The following is a 20,570-nucleotide window of genomic DNA, read 5'->3' as shown; positions in this document are numbered from 1 at the left end:
CTAAGCAGGCCCTTTCAATCTGCGCTTGGGTCCTGCATTTCTAGAAAAGGCTTTGGTCATTTCTCTCTTAATTTCCTTTTTCCCCCTGGTCTCTTTCTCTCTCGTCTCTCTGTCTGCCTGCCTGTCTCTGCAGCTCTGAATATTGGAGCTCGCAGGTTTAGCATATTTTTCTTATTGCTTCTATTTTCCATTACTTTGTCTTTTTGATCTTTTGTAGCAATTCTTGACTTTAAATGTTAAACTCTGTATTGGATTTTAAAAACTCCGGCCGTTCTGTCTGTAATTTCCAAGAGTTTCCTTGTTGTTCTCTGAACACACCATCACTCCCCATTTTTAACAGACGAGGACGCTGTGCCACAGAGAGGTTAAGAGAGTTGCTCAGCGTCGCATCTAGGAAGTGATGGAGCCAGGAGCCGAGCCCACGTGGTAGAGCACAAGCGCTTCAGCGGCTAGGACACACGGCACAGGGCGTCCCAGAGAATCCCAGTTCTCCTGAGGTGACTGATTTCATACACACCTATACAATGTCCATACCTACACACACACATTTAAATTTTCTTTCTGTTCTCTAGAGTGTTTGTATTTTTCTTAGTTCCTTTTATTTCTTTGCTGTTCCAGCCTGTTTTGGTCTCTGCTTTTCACTGTAGAAATTGTCCTCCATGTTTGGTGATCTTCGGCGTTCTTGCTTATTTAAAGCGTGGCCCTCTAAAACGGGCAGGCTTGGGGACAGGTGGCGTCATCACAGGGTATCACTAAGGCTCCTGGACTCTCTCACACCAGCATCTGACTGGACATCCTTCTTGGACCATTTTGCCCAGAGCTGTGTCCCCTGGTTTACAGCCTGGCGGCATACATCGGGCTGCCAGGGTGTTCAGAAGGGTGCCTAGATGTTCAGGATACCGATTCTTGTACAGTCCCGTTTTTATTTTAACCCTGAGCTATACCTGGGTCCCCCCTCTCATTCCATCTCTCCAGGGAGCAAACCAGGGGTGGACATGGAATAAATTCAAAGGCTGAAGCCCTAATACCAATGTGATGGTATTTGGGGTGAGGCTTTGGGAGGTGACGAGGTTGGGGGGTGGAGCCCTCATGAACGGGATTAGGGCCTTTATAAGAAGAGGCCACTGAGCTAGTTCTTTCTGCCGTTTGAGGCTACAGTGAGAGGATGGCCGTGTGCAACCTGGCAAAGGGCTCTTACTAGAACTGGACCACAGCAGCACCCTGACCTCCAACTTCCAGCTTCCAGAACAATCGGAAATAAGTTTCTGTTCTTGATAAGCCACTCAGTTTGTGGTGTTCTGTAACAGAACCCAAGCTGACTAAGACAACAGCCGTGTGATTTATGAACTTAAGTTCACAAGCAGTTCGCTAGAGTTTATCCCATAAATCTCTCTGCATCTATAATGGCGCTGAACACACTGGGTAGTTTTGTTTTTTCCAGACTAGAGAGGGCTTGTGACTATTGCTGTTTTCTCTAGTAAATCACCAGACTCTATTCTAGCTCCATGACTAATAAAGTCACTCTCTACTACAGAATCAAGGCCACACTGAGCCTCATGAGGGTTATTTGTCTTGCTTCACATCCTGCCAATGCTTTTTAATAAAAAAACGCTGTTGATAAAGTACTTGTTGCTTATTTAATAAATACTTGTAGAGCTCTTACCAGGTGGCACACACTGTTCTAAAGGCTTTAAAAATACTTACTAGAAAATATGAAAATTATAGTGTCATAAAGATTGTTACTTTTCCCCCAAAAAAGTTGGAGTCAGAGAGGCTGGTTAGTGTACGACGTCCTGTGACGCAGATGCAGCTACTCTTCAAGAGTCTGAGGCTACTTAGCTCCAGAACCCCACAACCTCAAATAGAGTCTTTTACAATTAACCACCCAATTCATGCATCCATTCCAGGCAACCGGGACTAGAGCAGCGGACAAAACAGACAAAAATCTCTCCCTACCCTTATGGAACTTCTAACCTAGAGAGCAAACATATAACTTATCAAAGTGATAATATGTTAGATGGTGCAAATGCTATGAAGAAGGATAAAGCAAGAAAGTGAGATGAGAAGTGAGGAATGGTAGGGGGTAGTTTACAATTTTAAAAACATAGAAGTAGGGAAAGCCTCACCGAGAGGGTGATATATGAGCAGAGACCTGCAGGAGACGAGGGAGCCATGGTGGACTCTAGGGAAAGAGCACTCCAGGCAGAGGGAGAGCCAGTGCAAAGGCCCCGAGGCAGAGGCATGCACAGTGTGTTCAAGGCACAGGGAGGATCTGTGAGCAGCATCTCCCTCGGACAAGATGAGAGAGAACGAGGGGCCACATCCTTCATGGTGTTGTAAGCAGCTGTAAGGAACGTGCGTTTTAATATGAGTGAAATGGAGAGTCAAGGAGGCGTTTTCAGTACAGGAGTGACATGGTTTCACATGAGTATTCATACGATCACTCTAGCTCTTGTTTCGGGCAAGAATCAGGCAGAGAAGCCAGTTGGGAATCTACCGCAAATAATCCAGATGGTGACAGAAAAGGTGGTGAGAAGTGGTCAGATTCTGAGAAAGATTTCAAAGTAGAACCAACTGGAAATGCTGCAAGATAAAGAGATGAATCAAGGATGACTTCAAGATTTTTGTCCTAAGCAACTAGAAGAATGGGGTTGTCATTAACTTACATCAAAAAAAACTACACGTGGAACAGATCTGGGGGAAAGATCAAGAGATTGGTTTTGGACACACGAAGTTTGGAGATGCCTACTGGACACCTCGTGTTGACGTGAACATTTGAATATGTTCAAATGTTCTGGAGTCCAGAGGAGAGGTCTAGGTTAGAAGTATAAATTCAAATGTCACTAGTATATGAACAGCAGGTAGAACTATGCTACTGGATGAGATCTCAAGGCATTGAGTGTGTATCCAAAACAGAAGTCTAAGAATCCTGAGCCCTGGGCCTGCAGATGTCAGGAGGCTGGAGATGGGGAGGAAAGTAAACGGAAGTAATGGCCAGAGAGAGAAGGAAGCAGGAGAGTATGGGATCCTGAAGCCAAGGGAAGAGAGTGCTTCCAGGACTAGTCAGCTGTGTCGGGTTCTATGGGGAGTCACGTGACATGAGCGTGTGGAGGACAGTGGTGGCCTGGACATGAGTGATTCTGGTACAGCACCAAGGAGGAAAGCTGGATCGGAGGGAGCTCAGGGTAGGAGAGGGGAACTGGAGAAGATGAGACAAGTTGTCCACAGTTTTGTTACCAAAAAAAAGGAGAGAAATGGGCTGGAAGTTGCAGGGGAAGTGAGTAAAGAAAGGGCTGATGCTTGTTTTTTTTTTTACAAGACAAAAGAGCAGCATGTGTGTAAGATGATGGGAAAGATCTGGCCATAGAGAAGGAAAAAACAAATGATGCCAGAGATCTACTGGCGGCATGTCCTGGAGTGAAGGCAAAGGGGTGAGTTCTAGGGCACGAGGGGACGGGGTGGCCTTTGCTGGGAGTGCAGGTCAATTATCCCTGGTACAGTGGTGGGAACTTCTGATCACGTCCAACTTCTCCGTGGAGTAGGAGGAAAGATTCCTCAGCGAAGCATGAGGATGGCAGAAGAGATTGTTGGGAGATTTGAGGTGTGAGGAAAGGGTATGAATAGCCATGTAAGAAGTGGGAAAGGGAAGAGGCTGAGGAATCCAGCATGAGCCCCAGGACTCCAGGAGGTATTAGGGCCCGCCTGACATTACCAATATGAGTTTAAAGTGAGGCCAATGGGTGAGAGATGAACATCTCTAGAACTTGCCAATAGCAACATGGAGCAGAATCAACACTTTGGAGAATAATGCGAATAATTGAAGAAATAAAATTAACTTATCAACCTTCAAGGTTTTTACTATGTATGTGAACCTAAATCACAGTTGTCTGGATTTCTGAACTCCTCTTAGATGAATCTAAAAAGCTCCAGTTTAGCACGGTTGAAAATTTATAGCTCATTTATCATGCGAACTGTCTCTAAAACAGTTCTGAATAATTTTATTCTCAGGATGGCACTCACTGTCCATTTTATTTCCATACATAAAGTTAGGTTCGGGTTAGTTCTTTTAATCCAAATCTTATTTTTACAGCTAGCATTACTACTTAGAAATACAATTTTCAAACAGTCATCTGTAGCATGACCTGAACAGATGAGAGGAAGATCATCACCCTGAAATGAGAAGGTTGTTTTGTTTTCTTATCTCCGGCTCTTTCTCTCTGCCCCGACGTGTGCTTGGCCTGCCCTCCCCGTCCCCCAAGCGCTCAGTCCCTTCTGCTGTCCTCAGGTCACTCTTCTCTGCTAAAGAGCCCAAGGTGTTTGTTTCTCTATGTAATTGCCATCAAAATCTTGGCTTTAAAAACCCTACTGGAAAGGAGCAAACCAAACAATTTTCACAAAGGTGTCGATGGTTGTTAATCATCTTAATTGCTACTGTATCTCTGCAGGTCTTAAGTCAAAAAAAGTCTCTCCTTCTTTTTTTTTTTTTCCTATCATTAATGGTGAAACTTCAGGCATTCATGATTTCCAGGAAGGTGATTTGGAGAGAAGAAAATTAGGAGACTCCTCTAGAATACTTATACTTAAGGCAGGCCCAGATCTTATAAAGAGAAGTTTCTTTAAAATATAATAGCATACATTTCTGAATTAAATATTTGTTTTTAGGATTAAAAAGAAAGATGCTTCCCAGATTCTTGAAACAGCATAAAGCTCAGTGCACTGTGCAGTATTTCCTGTTCAAAAGCTTTGCAGGCATTCATCTGAAGCTTCTTCAAACACTGTGAATACAGTTATGGCCAGCTGGTGCCAGATTTTAATATATAACTGTGTACTACCCTGTCAACAAAAATATTCAGAGAATTCATAACAAATATTTATATTTAATTTAATATATTTACAGAACTTTCAAACTTGAAAATCTCTGTATTTTACCTTAAAATAAAAGTATAAATTTAGAATCATCAACAAAATTCATGATTTCCATTTGGGCCATGATAGAGTAACTGGGACCATACTTAATCTGCTGTAGTAAACAGCCAGAAAACTGGACAAGACACAGGAAACACAGCTTTAGGATGCTGGGAAACAAGAAGCACAGGATTGTGACCCCGTGAAGGGAAGGGAAACAAATGTGACAAGCCCTATAATCACCCCTGCTTCCGTCACAGGGCACATTCTGGGCCTGAACACAGGAAAAGGGAATCAAAGCACAGCATAGCAGTCTTGTGAGTAGAGGAAACACAGACTGGAGTTTGGGAGTCTGAGGAAGCTGGAATTTGTGGGCACCAAGCACTGGACAGGAGGAAGCTGTGTAGAGAAGGAGCTTCAGAATCTACCTGGTTTCCTCTTGAGTCTGTTGCAGATACTCTGGGTACGTAAAGGGTTAAGTTCTATAAGGCCAAGTAAAAAGTGACTGGAGAGCTTTAAGATTAACAATTCCCAAAGCTCACACAAATCTGGGAGATATTTGAGTTCTAACCAGCCAGAATGAAGAGTCATCACAGAACATCCAGAAAGGTCACACTTTAGTCATGGGGTTAAACTAGCCTTAGAGTAAAGACAACCTCAAGTCAGTTCTAACAAAGTTCAAAAACAAGCTTCAGATGGGTCAAACTGGTCATCCACAAGTACTTAATTGCTTCCTAAACAAAGTCTAATATTTTTTAAAAGAAGTCAAGAAAACCCAGCTTCCAACAATATAAATTTTACAGTGTTGATCATCCAATAAAAGATAACTAAACATGAGAAGAAACAGGAATATGTGAGCCATAAGCAGGAGAAAAATCAGTCAACAGAATTAGACCTAGCAATGATAGAGATGGTGGAATTAGTGGACGAAGATCTTAAACTACCCATTAAAAACAGACCCAAATATTTAAACAAAAAAATTGAACACAGTGAAGAGAGAAATAGAAGTATAAAAAAGAACTAAATAGCCTAGAGCATAGTAATATACTATCTGAAAGGAAAATTTCACTGGTAGGATAAACAACAGATTTGGTATTATAGAAGAAAAGATCAGCAAATATGAAGAAAAAGCATTTTAAATATACAAATGAGTGTCAGAGAGACAAAAGACTGGATTTAATGAATCTCTGAGACTACATCACATCATCTAACATATGTGAAATTGTATACCAGGAGGACAAGGTTTGGGAAAATATCTGAAGACATAATGGCTGAAAATTTTCCAATATGAAGAAAACTATAAAACCACAAGTTGAAGATCAATGAACAACAACAAAACATAAACACAAAGGAAATCACATCAGAAACATCGTAATCAAATTGCAAGAACAGAAATAAAGTCTTAAAAGCAGCCAGAAAAAAAAAGATACATTAAAAAGATTAGAATAAGGATATTTCATCTGAAACTATGCTAGTCAGAAGATAACATAATGAATCTTTAAAGTGCTGAAAGCAAAAAAATCTGTCAATCTAGAATTGCATAATTAGTGAAAACATCCTTCAAAACTGAAGATGAAATACAGATATCTTCAAACAAAAATCTGAGAGAATTTGTTACTAGCAGACACGCACTACATAAAAGGTTAAAGGCAGTTGCTCAGGCAGATGGAAAATGGTGCTAAATGGAAACGTGGATCAACTCAAAGGGAGAAAGAGCACTGGACATAGAAAATATGTGTGTCAATATAAATTATCTTTTTTCTCATTTAAAATTTCTTTTTAAGACAATTTACTGTTAAAGCAAAAATAATAAAAGTATATCGTGGAGCTTACAATATAGGTAGAAACAGGTATAGGGAAATGGAAGTATATTGTTATTAAGATACTTACATTTTATGTAAACTGGTATAATAGTATGTGAAGGCAGATGTAACAAAGTACATGTAAAAAATGAAGAGGTATATCTAATATGCCAATAGTAGAAATACAAATGGCAAAATAATAGATTGAAACCCAACAACATCAATAATCACATTAACTATTATAAATGGTTTAAAAACTCCATCTAAATGACAGAGATTGTCAGACTAGATTTAAAAGAAGGTGTAGGGCTTCCCTGGTGGCGCAGTGGTTGAGAATCTGCCTGCTAATGCAGGGGACACGGGTTCGAGCCCTGGTCTGGGAAGATCCCACATGCCGTGGAGCAGCTTGGCCCGTGAGCCACAACTACTGAGCCTGCGCGTCTGGAGCCTGGGCTCCGCAACAAGAGAGGTCACGATAGTGAGAGGCCCGCGCACCGCGATGAAGAGTGGCCCCCGCTTGCCGCAACTAGAGAAAGCCCTAGCACAGAAACGAAGACCCAACATAGTAATCAATCAATCAATCAATCAATCAATCAATCTTTAAAAAAAAAAAAAAAGAAGGTGTAACTACATGGTAATTTCAAGATAAACACTTTAAATATTTTAAAATGTTAAAATTAAAAGGATGAAGAAAGATGTATCACACAAACAGCAATTACAAGAAAAGTAGAGTAGCATAGCTAATATCAAAGTAGATTTGAGAACAAAGGAGCTTAGCAGAAAATAAGAAGGATATTTCATAATGATAAAAAATTTAATTAATATAATATAAAAATCCTAATGTATTTGTACCTAATTTCAAGAGCTTCAAAATACATAAGGCAAAGACTGACAGAACTGAAAGGAGAAATAGGCAAATCTACAAATTACAATTGAGGGTATTTCAACCCTCTTCTCTCAGGAATTGATAGAAAAAGTAGATAGAAAACTGGTGAGGATATAAATGATCTGAAAAAGGCTGTCAAACAACTTGACCATTAATTAAGAAAGACCATATTCTAGACCATACAACAAATTTCAATAATTTTATAAGGACTGAAATCATACAGAGTATATTCTCTGACCACAATGAAACTAAATTATAAATCCATAATAGAAATGTATCTGATGTTCCTAAAATGTTTGGAAAAGAAACAATATAATCTAATTCTTATGAGTCAAAGGAGAAATCACAAGGGAACTTAGAAAATATTTTGAAATTAATGAAAATGGAAGCATAGTATTTGTGGAATGGCAGTCAGTGCCTAGTGGAAATTTTTAGCTTTGAATTATTTTATTAGCAAAGAAAGAAATTCTCAAATGAGTGATAAAAGTTTCCCCTGAAGAAGCTTGAAAAAGAATAGCAAATTAAAGAGAAAGTAAGCAGAAGAAAGAAAATACTAAAAATAACAGTAAAAAACAATGAAATAGAAAATAGAAAAACAAAAGAGAAAATCAATGAAACCAAAAGCTGGTTCTTTGAGAAGACATCAATAAAATCAATAAACCTCTAGACAGACTGATCAGAAACAGAAGAAAGAAGATATAAATTACCAATATCAGGAATGAGAGAAAGGGGACATCACTATCAGATCCTACAGACATTAATAGAGCAATAAGGAAATATTGTAAACATATCATCAAGTTTTCTTCTAATTTAGACAAAAATGCATAAATCTCTTAAATGATACAAATCACCAAAAGTAACTCAAGAAGAAATAGAAAATTCAAAGGGTCCTATATCCCTATATGTGTTAAAACACACACACACACACAAAACCCTACTTACCTATATTCAGGCCCACCTGGCTTTACTAGTGAACTCTATTAAACACCTAAGGAATAAATAATATCAACTCCACATAAACTCTTCCAGAAAATAGAAGGCATAAATTACATCATTACAACTGGTTAAAGGAGCAATGTTCCTTCACCGAAACATGGATTCTACCTCTTACCACAATCAAAAGTCTTACACCATCAGTTCTCCCCAGTCTCCCTTCTTCTCACGTCACCAATATTTTCTCCTACATCGACTTGTTACCATGTGATTATAAATAGGCTAGTTTTTCACACACACGCACCCACACCCCACAGCCCTCCCCGAAATCCTGGTATATCCCTGTGATGGCTTCACAAACATTTACTTGAAACACCTCCTCTGTGTTGGGCACAGGATGCTCACCATGGGACCCAGCAATTCCACTTCTGGGTGTACGCCCGAAAAAACCAAAAACACTAATTCAGAAAGATACATGCATCTCAGTGTTCATAGCAGCACTGTTTACAACAGCCAAGATATGGAAGTAACCTAAGTGTCCATCGAGAGATGAATTTGGATAAAAAAGATGTGGTACATACAGACAACGGAATATTACTCAGTCATAAGAAAGAACAAAATAATGCCATTTGCAGCAACATGGATGGACTTGGAGGGCATTATGCTAAGTGAAATAAGTCAGACAGAGAAAGACAAATACTGTAATGATATCACTTATATGTGGAATATAAAAATACAACAAACTAGTGAATATAACAAAAAAGAAGCAGACTCACAGATACAGAGAACAAACTAGTGGTTACCAATGGGGAAGGGGGCAAAATAGGGGTAGGGGGATAAGAGGTACAAACTATTATGTATAAAATAAGCTATAATGATATATTGTACAACACTGGGAATATAGTCAACATTTTATAATAACTATAAATGGAGTATAACCTTTAAAAATTGTGAACCACTATATTGTACACCTGTAACTCATAAAATATTGCACATCAACTATACTTCAATTAAAAAGTAAAGAAAAAGATCTAATGAAGTTGGGGAGGAGACAGATATGTGAGTAAATAAAATACAGCATAAGCGTCATGAGAGAGCTATGCACAGGGTGTTATTAGGGAAAAACTACCTGAGATACCTCACATCAGAGAAGGCTTTTGTAAGGAGACAAATATTAAAGGATGATGATGGCAATGATGATGATGATGATGATGGTGATGGTGATGATGATGATGGTGATGTTGATGGTGATGGTGATTATGATGATGGTGATGGTGATGATGATGGTGATGGTGATGATGGCGATGTTGATGGTGGTGATGATGATGATGGTGATGGTGATGATGGTGATGATGATGGTGATGATGATGATGATGGTGATGTTGATGGTGATGATGATGATGATCATGATGATGATGATGGTGATGTTGATGGTGATGATGATGGCGATGTTGATGGTGGCGATGATGATGATGGTGATGGTGATGATGGTGATGGTGATGATGGTGATGATGATGGTGATGATGATGATGATGGTGATGTTGATGGTGATGATGATGATGATCATGATGATGATGATGGTGATGTTGATGGTGATGATGATGGTGATGATGGTGGTGATGATGGTGATGATGACGGTGATGATGGTGATGGTGACAATGATGATGGTGATGATGATGATGGTGATGTTGATGGTGATGATGATGGTGATGATGATGACGATGATGGTGATGATGATGATGATGGTGATGATGATGTTGGTGATGGTGATGGTGATGATGGTGATGATGATGATGTTAATGGTGATGATGATGATGGTGATGATGGTGATGATGGTGATGATGATGATGGTGGTGGTGGTGATGATGATGGTGATAGTGATGGTGATGATGGTGGTGGTGATGATGGTGATGATGGTGATGATGATGATGATGGTGGTGGTGATGATGATGGTGATGGTGATGATGATGATGGTGATGTTGATGGTGATGATGGTGATGATGATGATGATGGTGGTGGTGATGATGATGGTGATAGTGATGGTGATGATGGTGATGGTGATGATGATGGTGATGGTGATGATGATGGTGATGACAGCAACAAGATAACTAGTATTTATTTTGCTCCTACTCTCCTGTTAAATGCCTTACCCATATTAACAGATCTAACCCCTCAAAACCTCTGTGAGGTAAGCACGATTATTATCCTCATTTATAGACAGAGAAACTGAGAGATGAAAGGGTAAAAAAAAACTTGTTCAAGGTTATCAGCTGGGAATGAATAGGAATCAACTAACTGAAAAAGAAAGAGAAGAAAATTCCAGGTGAAAGTGGTAACAGGTACAAAACGGGTCTCCAACATGGTATATTTGAGGCACCATGCTTTCTCTTCTTCCTACCCAGCCATATTTCCTGAAAAGATAATCTCTACCCTCTGCCTCCATTTTCATTTAATCATTAATTAAGGAGTATATACTTGCTTTATGTAGAAAAACAGACAGATATGTATTTCCTGTAATCTATCATCCAAAGTAACAATGTTGACATTTTAATGGTTTTTATGTGCTATATATTTGCATGTACCAGGATATTTCTGAAGTCTTTTATCCCCCTATAATTTTCTTCCTATAATATCCAGCTCATCTTTATTAGGGAGTGGTCGATGGTAAATCTTAACATAAGATGATGTTTTTTGTAAGGTTTTAACCTGAAGATTTTTTTTTGCTTTTTAAAAAATTTTATATTTTATATTGGAGTACAGTTGATTTACAATGTTGTGTTAGTTTCAGGTGTACAGCAAAGTGATTCAGTTATACATATACATGTACCTATTCTTTTTCAGATTCTTTTCGCATATAGGTTATTACAGAATATTGAGTAGAGTTCCCTGTGCTATATATCTTGTGCTACTGTACAGCACAAGATGATTTTCCTTTTTTAAATTGAAATATAGTTGACATACACTGCTTTGTTAGTTTCAGGTGTACCAAAGAATGATTTGACACCTGCACGCATTATGAAATGATCAGCATGGTAAGTCTAATAACCACCTGTCTCCACACAGAGTTACTACACTATTATCGATCCTCAGGCTGTGTGTGTATTACACTCCTGCGTCTCATCTATCTGAAGGCCTAAACTTGGTCTTTTTTCTACTCCTCAGTCCTTCCCAGCTTGGCATTCTACTCTTCCTACCTCAGAGGAAGGATGACACAGCAGGAGTACAGAGAAAGCAAACGAGGTGACTTTTGGCTTTGGCTGCTCCATAACCTGGGCCCGTGGGACTCAGGGCAGAAAAGTCTCTCAGCCAGGGTGGGTTTTCCTCTGCCTGCTTCCCCCACTGCCTCCCCACCCCCAGACTACGAACGATGCTCCAGGTTAGGAGAATGGTCTGAAGTGAAGGGGAAAACGTCTGTCTGAGAGCCTGTTCCCGCGTGGATGGGAGATGACCAGGATCGCAGGGCCCAGGCCTCGCCCCGCACACCAGGCCTGACAGAGCCCAGGCTTACATGGCGGCCTGGGTGAGCGGGAGAGTGACGACGTCTCAGGGACTGAGGACAAGCATCCGTTTTCGCCACGCAGCCAAGTGGGGACTCAGAACAGAAATTAAGATTATATTAGAAAAAATAGGCACGTCTGAATTTATGACCTGAGATTTGTCCCTTTTCAGGGATGCCTCCATTCAGGGTCGCGTGAGACTCTGGCGGGACCTGGACCAGACCCTGGCTTGCCATCTGTCCTCTCTCCACGGAGGAGATGCTTGCCAAGGCGGGGCTGCGATCAGACAGATGAGGCTGGCTCTGCGCCCCGCACCGCCCACGTGGTGGGGGGACCGGAGCCGAGGCCTGGTCTCTGAGCCCCACGAGGTCTGGACGCCCTCCTTCCCCTGACCCACCCCAGAGGGCAAGGACCTGAAGCCGCAGCAAGCTGGCCGGGGCTCCCCTGGGCGGACTCGAGTCTCGGCCCGCACAGCATGGCCGAGGGAACTGAGGGGGACAGAGCCAGGCAAGAGGGGCATCCGGAGGCTGCCCCCAGCAAACCCGGCCAGCGTCAGGACAGCTCCGTACGCGGGGAACGGGGGCGAGAAGACAGAGGCGCGGGGCAAAAGCACCGGGATCGGCTTTGCCGCTTTGCATTATACAGTAAGCGTTTTCCCATGTAATTAATATTTCAAAATATAATTTTTAAAAGCTTAATACTTGATTATATGAGTTGAGAATCAAAAATGTTCCCACAGGGCTTCCCTGGTGGCGCAGTGGTTGAGAGTCTGCCTGCCAGTGCAGGGGACGCGGGTTCGAGCCCTGGTCTGGGAAGATCCCACATGCCGCGGAGCGACTAGGCCCGTGAGCCACAACTACTGAACCTGCGCGTCTGGAGCCTGTGCTCCGCAACAAGAGAGGCCGCGACAGTGAGAGGCCCGCGCACCGCGATGAAGAGTGGCCCCTGCTCGCCGCAACTAGAGAAAGCCCTCGCACAGAAACGAAGACCCAACACAGCCATAAATAAATAAATAAATATATAAAATTTAAAATAAAAAAGTACCCCTGAAACTTAAAAAAAAAAAAAAAACTGTTCCCACAAATCTAGGAAAAGACGTTCTGTAGACACGTCGCAAGGAGTCTCCGGAACCGGTTTTAAACCTGTCATCTCACTTTGGTGAACACAGTTTTGCAGCCAACCAAGAGGGGCCAACCCCTCACTCCTGCCAGCCAGTCAGTCAGAGGCAGACCCACCCCAACAAACACAGCTGCGAGGCTCGGCCAAGCAGCACGTCTCACGTAAGTCACCGCGACGTCAAGTCAGGGCTCTGAAAGTCCCCACCCCAGCCCTGAGCTCTCCCCCCGAGCCCCTCAGCAGGTCAGCAGTCTGCCGTGCTCAGAGACTGTGCCTGACCGGCAAAGCTGTCCCTTATGATAATAAGCAACAAATTCAGCTTTCTCTTTTTATTTCAGATGCTGAAAGGATACAGCATGACTTATGGAACCATTCCTCTATTACTGGATATTTAGATTGTTTCCAATACCTTATCATTACAAATAACACTTCCACCTAAGGTGTCCCCCTGGCAACATCAAATCCAACATCTCTGCAATTCTGTACACTTCGGGGGGAGGAGCTGTGCTACCGTCGTTTATCCTCCCCCCCCCCCCCTCCAGCCCGCCCCACACCAAGGCCAAAGTCAAGTGTCTTTTAAAGAGCAGATGCTCAGTAACGGTTTGGTGATCGAAATTCTCCTCCTCATAGAGATTCTTAATCCACAGTCTATGGACAGACTTTACGAGTCCATGGACACCCCTAATATTTTATGCAAAGTTTCAGGTTTACTGTATTCTTCTGGAAGAGGATTTAAATACTTCAACAGGTTTTCAAAGGAGTACGTGACCCAGAGAAGACTGAACGCCTCTGTCCCTGCGGCCTCAGCACGTTTACCATGGAACCAATTCTGCCTCTCCATGGGTTTAAACCACTGCTTTTCCTTTAGTTTGTAGGTCTCTGGCGTCTCCTCTGCTTTAGCCAGTTCTGTTCTTTCTCAGTCTCACGCCGACAATGTTTTCCTGACTTGCCTCGCTGCCTCTGCTTCTAACCTACCCTGAACCCCTGCGGAAGAATCCTGCTTCCAAAGTCTGACCCCTTGGCCCGGTCCTCAAGGCCCTCCGTGATGCGGAGCCCATGTCTCTTTCCTGCTTCAACACCCCAAGCACTAACTTTACCCTGTTAGCGTAGCTCCTCAAAGACAGGAATCTTTGTCTGTTCTATTAACTGATATATCCCAAGACCGACACATAGTACGACCGATAACTGTCGAATGAGTGAATAAACATTTTCTAATATGGACTGATGGGGTTTTCTAGACTATTCTGCCGCTTTGTAGACTCCATCCCTCTACAAGCATAGCGTCCTTCTCCAATCCTACCGGTGTACACACACAGACTAGTTCAGATGCTGACGCTTTCTTCGCTCACATCCTTTAGAATTGATTTGGTTTCCTTCCTTTTGTACATACGGTCCTCATTCCTGGTAATCTGCATGACTGTACTATAGTCTTTTGAAAATATGTCTCATCTTTCCTAATGGATTATGAACAGAGTTGTGGCTTTGGCGTTATTGCTATGCCCTTAGTAGTTTCCTGGAAAATATTGTTTAATGAATTAATGAAGAAAAGAGTGTATATGGTTTGAACTGGCAAGATTTTTGATAGTTTTTGAAGAAAAAGATCGCTTTCTATTTCTTCATCTCCACTCAGCATATGAAAGGTAAGGCGGAGGAGAGGCAAAGTGAGAAGTTTCATGAGTATTTTTAAAATGTGGTTTACCATACTTTATTATCTCTTCTAAGAGGAGATAAAAGACATCTTGGAGCAGAATGGAAATTGAGCATAAATGTTTATGAGAGAAAGCATCCATACTATTTCTTGTCTTCGTAAATGTAACTTATTTTACATGCCACAAACATTTTAAGACATTTTAAGATAATTCAAATATTACAAGAAAGTTGATTATAAAAATAACTTTTTAAAGATATAATTTAATAGCAATTCAAAGTATTAATTTTCTAACATTGCAGTTATAGTGATAACTTTTTCCAAACATCATATTAAATGACACAATTTTACTTAGTTGAAAACATGAAGGCTAAGTGAGAGATAATATGTAATTATGTCTTGCAGACTATTATGCTTGTTCAAACAGAATATCCATGTTTTTAAGGAACTATCTTTACTTTCACTTCTACAACCTTCAATTTTCAGACTGGACTAAAAAAGTCAATGTAGTTAATGTAAATTAATTAATAAAATTAAAATTAATTAAAATTAATTAATTCAAATTACATTAAAATTAATATAATTAATTAAAAAGTAATGTAATGTAAATTTTCTATTTGTTGTTCATTTAATGAAATACTCATACTGCTTTGCCATTCATTGGACACAACGTTTATTGAACTGAATGTTGAAAAAGGTTTAATCCATCCATGATGTGATCATACTAATTCTCTCAATCATATGACAATCTCCAAGGTCAACTACTTAATTGAGGATTAGTGGGGAGATGGTCATTTACAAGACTTCTGATGATCACATTTCTAATTTCAAAGTCCCTCTCTGAAACAAATAATTGGGACAGGAAATGAATGAACATTTGTCAAATCCATACTATGTGCCAGGTGAAAATACCCATGTGAGTAAGAGAAAGTCCCTGCTGTTGCATCCTAGAACATCTGAATCTTACTTTGAGTCAAGGTTAAGGTCTCAGTTTGATACAATCATTACAAGAAAGGGTACTTTAATTAAAGACTCCTTTTTCTTTTCCATCATTATGTACAAATCCTAACTAGAGAAAATGGCGAACTAGTCTAAATTGCAAAACATTCACAAATGTCATATTTAGTGATTCTTCAATTTTAAGTCGCTTCTAGAAAACTGATTCCTGTCTTTGAGGAGTCATTTTATATGGTTGCTTTACCCAGAACAATAATCTAATAAATAGGAGCCCCAAGTGTTTTGGTTTTTGTCACTGCCTATTTTTTTGTAAGAATCCCATGGAGAAGTTACATCCTCTATTATAGAAGGAAGAAACTGGACAGTTTTGGAAAAGGGCTGTGATATCATTATCAATATCACTATTGATTATCTGCTCTGTAACTATTGGTGGATCCATTCTCAGAAAAAATGCCCATATTCCTGAATTTGGCCCTATTTCTGAATATGCCAAATTAGTATTGGTTACGTTCTCTGTACAGACTTAGTAACTGGGGTCAATACTGTGAACTAAAATAATGTGCATTTAATGACAGCTAAACCTAAAGAATAACATGGGGCAGCTGGTTTTCTGCCCTCGCTGTAACTCACAGGGGCCAATTTTCTCACCACTGCAACATATATCCTTACGTGGCCTTAACACCCATAAGTGATCACATAAGATTTACATGAACTTCCTTCCCACTACTGAATAAGAAAGCAAACTGTGAAATAAGCTTATGGAAATAGTTAAAGAATTAAGATCTAATCATATTTCAAAAGCTCACCCTTAGAGAAGCTCTCTGAAGCAGACGCCACAGAAACTGAAACTCATTTATTACTTGGGCAGAAATACAAACTTTAGGAGAACGAAGAGGAAAAAAAAAAAACTTTACTTTGCTCTAGGGAAGAAGCAACTATTCTCTGATGTGCAAAAAAAGAATTTATCATCAAAGACCAAATGTGAATGGGGCCAATTAACTTTTTTAAGATTTTTTACCTCCTATAATATTTTTATGTCTTTGCTACTGTTATGCTTTATACCAAAATCTAATGTTGCATGATTTGACAAATGCTAAAGGAAAATGACTACTGTATTTAACAAATTTCAACACACATAATACATATTTTAAATATGCTTAATATATTTATATATGAGTGGCACATTTGTTGGTATGGTATTTTTAGGAAGCAGATAGAAGATCTGTTTCAAATACGTGACTTCAGACATCAAAAGATGTTGGCACCATCCAATGATCAAATGATGTTAATTGAATTATTGGTCAAGTAATAAATTATTTCAAATAAGCTTTGAATCTAGGAGTTAGATGTCCTGATTTGGCATACTCATAAATCCCATTATTATTTTACTTATTTTGGAAATTTTTCTACTTTTTGGCTCACTTGGATAAGAAGAAATGTAATGAATATTAATTGGGAAGTTTATAAAATCATGTATTTATAGGAAGTTGCTATGTTAGGTTTGTTGGCAGTTCGATATAAAGCAGTAATCTCAATACTTAACAAAAGCTTTAGTTCCTTTCCCGGATAATTTGGAAGTTCGAAAAGGTGCTGAAAGGACATTCTTGAGATATAGTCATTAGATCTTCCTTATTAAAAAAGGCTTAGAGCTTATGTAGTTTTCTAGGGTCATCTATACTGAGAGAATTGCCACACCAATTCACTGAAAAATAACATCTGAAACATTTGACAACAAGTATGATGATGCCCTATCCCCCCTTCAGTCTGCACACAGAAGGTCTTCAGTTAGTTTTGTTGCTGTGCAGGTGAATTTCCCATCACCCAGACCCTCAGAGCTGCTCCAGCCATATTTTTCATTAACCCAAGATGCTTTGATTGACTAGTCCAACAACTGTTGCCAAATGGTAAGTGGTGGAGCATGGTGGTTAAGAGCCCGAGCTTTGAAGTTAAACCAACCTGGGTGGTGTGACCACAGGCAAATTATCTAACTTTCTTGGGCATTATTTTATAATATGCAGATAAGGTGGGCAATAAAGATTAAGCTGGACTGAGGTTTAGCCACGTAGGAACGGTGGACGTTCAAGATGGCAAGGGATCAGAGAGCGGCGAGTAAGCAGTGGCAGGAGGATGAGACCCGTTCTTTACGCAGGAGGGAGCAGGGAAAATAAAAGGCCAGGCAAGAGCGATCAAGAGGAGAGCTTGACAGACGGAGATCCTGACGGTGAACGAGCTGGGTGAGGTGCAGGTCTAAGGCACGGTTGCATCGTTTGATGGATAAAGTGGAAGCAAGACAGAAGTTACGTTACTAAAGCTGAGCCTGCAAAACTGTAAGGCCAGGTATTAGAAAAGTCAGCGATCAAAATCAGTCTTTTGTAGTCAATTCTCGTTACTCTTTCTTTCTCGTTCTCCCACTTGAAGTCCATAAAAATAACAATTTGCTTTACTGAGGAAGCAATTTTCTTCCTGACATGTCCCCAAGACTGGGGTGCTCTGCTGCTTTTGCCACTGCTAGTAATATTTGTCAATGTTTATAATAATTGACGCATACAGGACATATGTATGCTTATGAAACACGATAAAGAACCCTCTTAAAATCACCATAGAGCTTAATATCCAGCATTGCAAGTACTGGTGCTTCCTTCCCCACTGCACCCCCTGACTCTCCTGAGAATTAGCCACTCTCTTGAATTTTATTAATTGCCTGGCTTGAAAAATAGTACACGTGTAAGTGCCTCTAACGTATTATCTGGTTTTACGATTTTCAGCTTTATAAAATCCATGTAATTTCCTGAAATGTGCGGTTTCTCACACAGCATTGCTTCTAAGACTTATTCACGATGTTTCATTTGAAGCTGTATTTCGTCCATTTTCACGGCTTTAGTATATCCCACTGTGTGAACAGACAAAAATCATGCATTCATCTGTTAACGGGCACCTGAACTTTGCATGTTTCTTCCTCCATGAGCTAGACTGCTACGGACATTCCAGTACACGTCTTCTGGTGTGTATTTGTGAATTTCTAGGGTGTATGCTAGTGAGTTGAACTGATGCTTCATAAATCGAATGTTCAGCTTTACAGGATAATGCCACCAACATTTTGTATTCTCACCGCAGTATATGCATTCTTTTTGTTCCACACTTTCAACCACACTTCGCATTGTCAATTTCCTATTTTTAACAACAGCTTTAATAAGGTATAATTCGCATTTCATAAGGTTCACACTTTAATCTGCACAAGTCACTGTTTTCTAGTATATTCACAGAGCTATATATCTATCACCACTACCAAATTCCAGGACACTTTTATCACCTCAAAAAGAAACCCCACACCCATTCATGGTCACGTCCCATTTTCTCCTCCCCCAAAGCCACTGGCAACCACTAATTTTCTTTCTGTCTCTATGGATTTTCCTATTCTGGACATTTCACATAAACAGAGTCATACAACATAGGCCTTTTGTGTCTGACTTCTTTCCCTTAGCATGTTTCCAAGGCCCACCTATGTTGTGGCATGCATCAGTACTTCATTCCTTTCCACTGTCAAATAATATTCCCTTGTATGGATATACCACACTTGCTTATCTATTCGTCAGTTGATGAACATTTGAGTTGTTTCTATTTTTTGGCTATTGTAAAATGACACTGCTGTAAACATTCTTGTAAAAGTTTTGTTTGGGAAATATGTTTTCAGTTTTCATGGATAAATACCTAGGAGTGGGATTGCTAGGTCATATGGTAACTCTATATCAAACTTTCTGAGGAATTGCTAAACTATTTTCCACAGCGGCTGCACCATTTTTCACTCTCACCAGCAAAGTATGAGGGTTCTAATTTCTTCACATCTTTATTAAAATTTGTTATTTTCCATCTTTTTGATTATAGCCATCCTAGTGGTATGATGTGGTATATCACTGTATTTTTTGATTTTCATTTCCTTAATGACTAATGATACTGAGCATCTTTCCATGTGCTTGTTGGCCATCTGTATATCTTCTTTGGAGAAATGTGTATTCAAATCTTTTGCCCATTTAAAAAATTGAGTTATTTATTTTTTTATTGTTGAGTTCTAGAGGTATTTATATAGAATGGATACTAGACTCATATCCAGATATATGATTTACAATTACTTCCTTCTAGTCTATGAGCTGTTTTTATACTTTTTTGATAGTGCCCTTTAGAGCACAAAAGTTTTATATTTTGGTAAAGTCCAATTTATCTTTTTCTTTGTCATTTGTCCTTTTGTTGTCGTATCTAAAAATCCTTTGCCTAATCCAATGTCATGAAGATTTACTCACATATTTTCTTCTGAGTTGTATAGCATTTTCCTCTTTTATTGTTTCCTTCTAAGAATGTTACAGTTTTAGCTCTTATATTTAGGTCTATGATTCATTTTGAGTTAATTTTTTGTGTATGCTGTGAGGCAGGGGTGCAACTTCATTCTTTTGCATGTGGATATCCAGTTGTACCAGGTCTATCTGTTGAATTTCCATATGAATTTTAGGATCAACTTGTCAATTTATACAAGAAAGGCAGCTGGGATTTTGACAGAGATTGTGCTGAATGAGCACAAATCAATTTGGGTAGTACTGCCATCTTAACAAAATTAAGTCTACCAATCCATGAATGTGGATGTCTTTCCATTTATTAGGTATTCATTAAATTTTTCAGTGAAGTTTTCTAGTTTTTAATGTACAGTTTTTCACTTCTTTGGTTAAACTTTATTCCTAAGTAATTAATTTCTGCTACTTTAAATGGATTTTTCTTAATTTCATTACCAGATTGTTCATTGCTAGTTTATGAAAATACAATTGATTTTTGTATATTGA

General features: G+C 39.7%; 1 protein-coding gene across 12 annotated transcripts in view; it reads right to left on the bottom strand.

Annotated features, from left to right (window-relative positions):
* Window positions 1-20,570, bottom strand: part of CEP112 (centrosomal protein 112) — a 415,603-nt gene that overhangs the window by 93,623 nt on the left and 301,410 nt on the right. The window lies entirely within an intron of this gene.

This window comes from Balaenoptera ricei, chromosome 20 (assembly GCF_028023285.1).
Source record: "Balaenoptera ricei isolate mBalRic1 chromosome 20, mBalRic1.hap2, whole genome shotgun sequence".
Lineage (NCBI taxonomy): Eukaryota > Metazoa > Chordata > Mammalia > Artiodactyla > Balaenopteridae > Balaenoptera > Balaenoptera ricei.
This window is presented reverse-complemented; position numbering and strand designations above follow the sequence as displayed.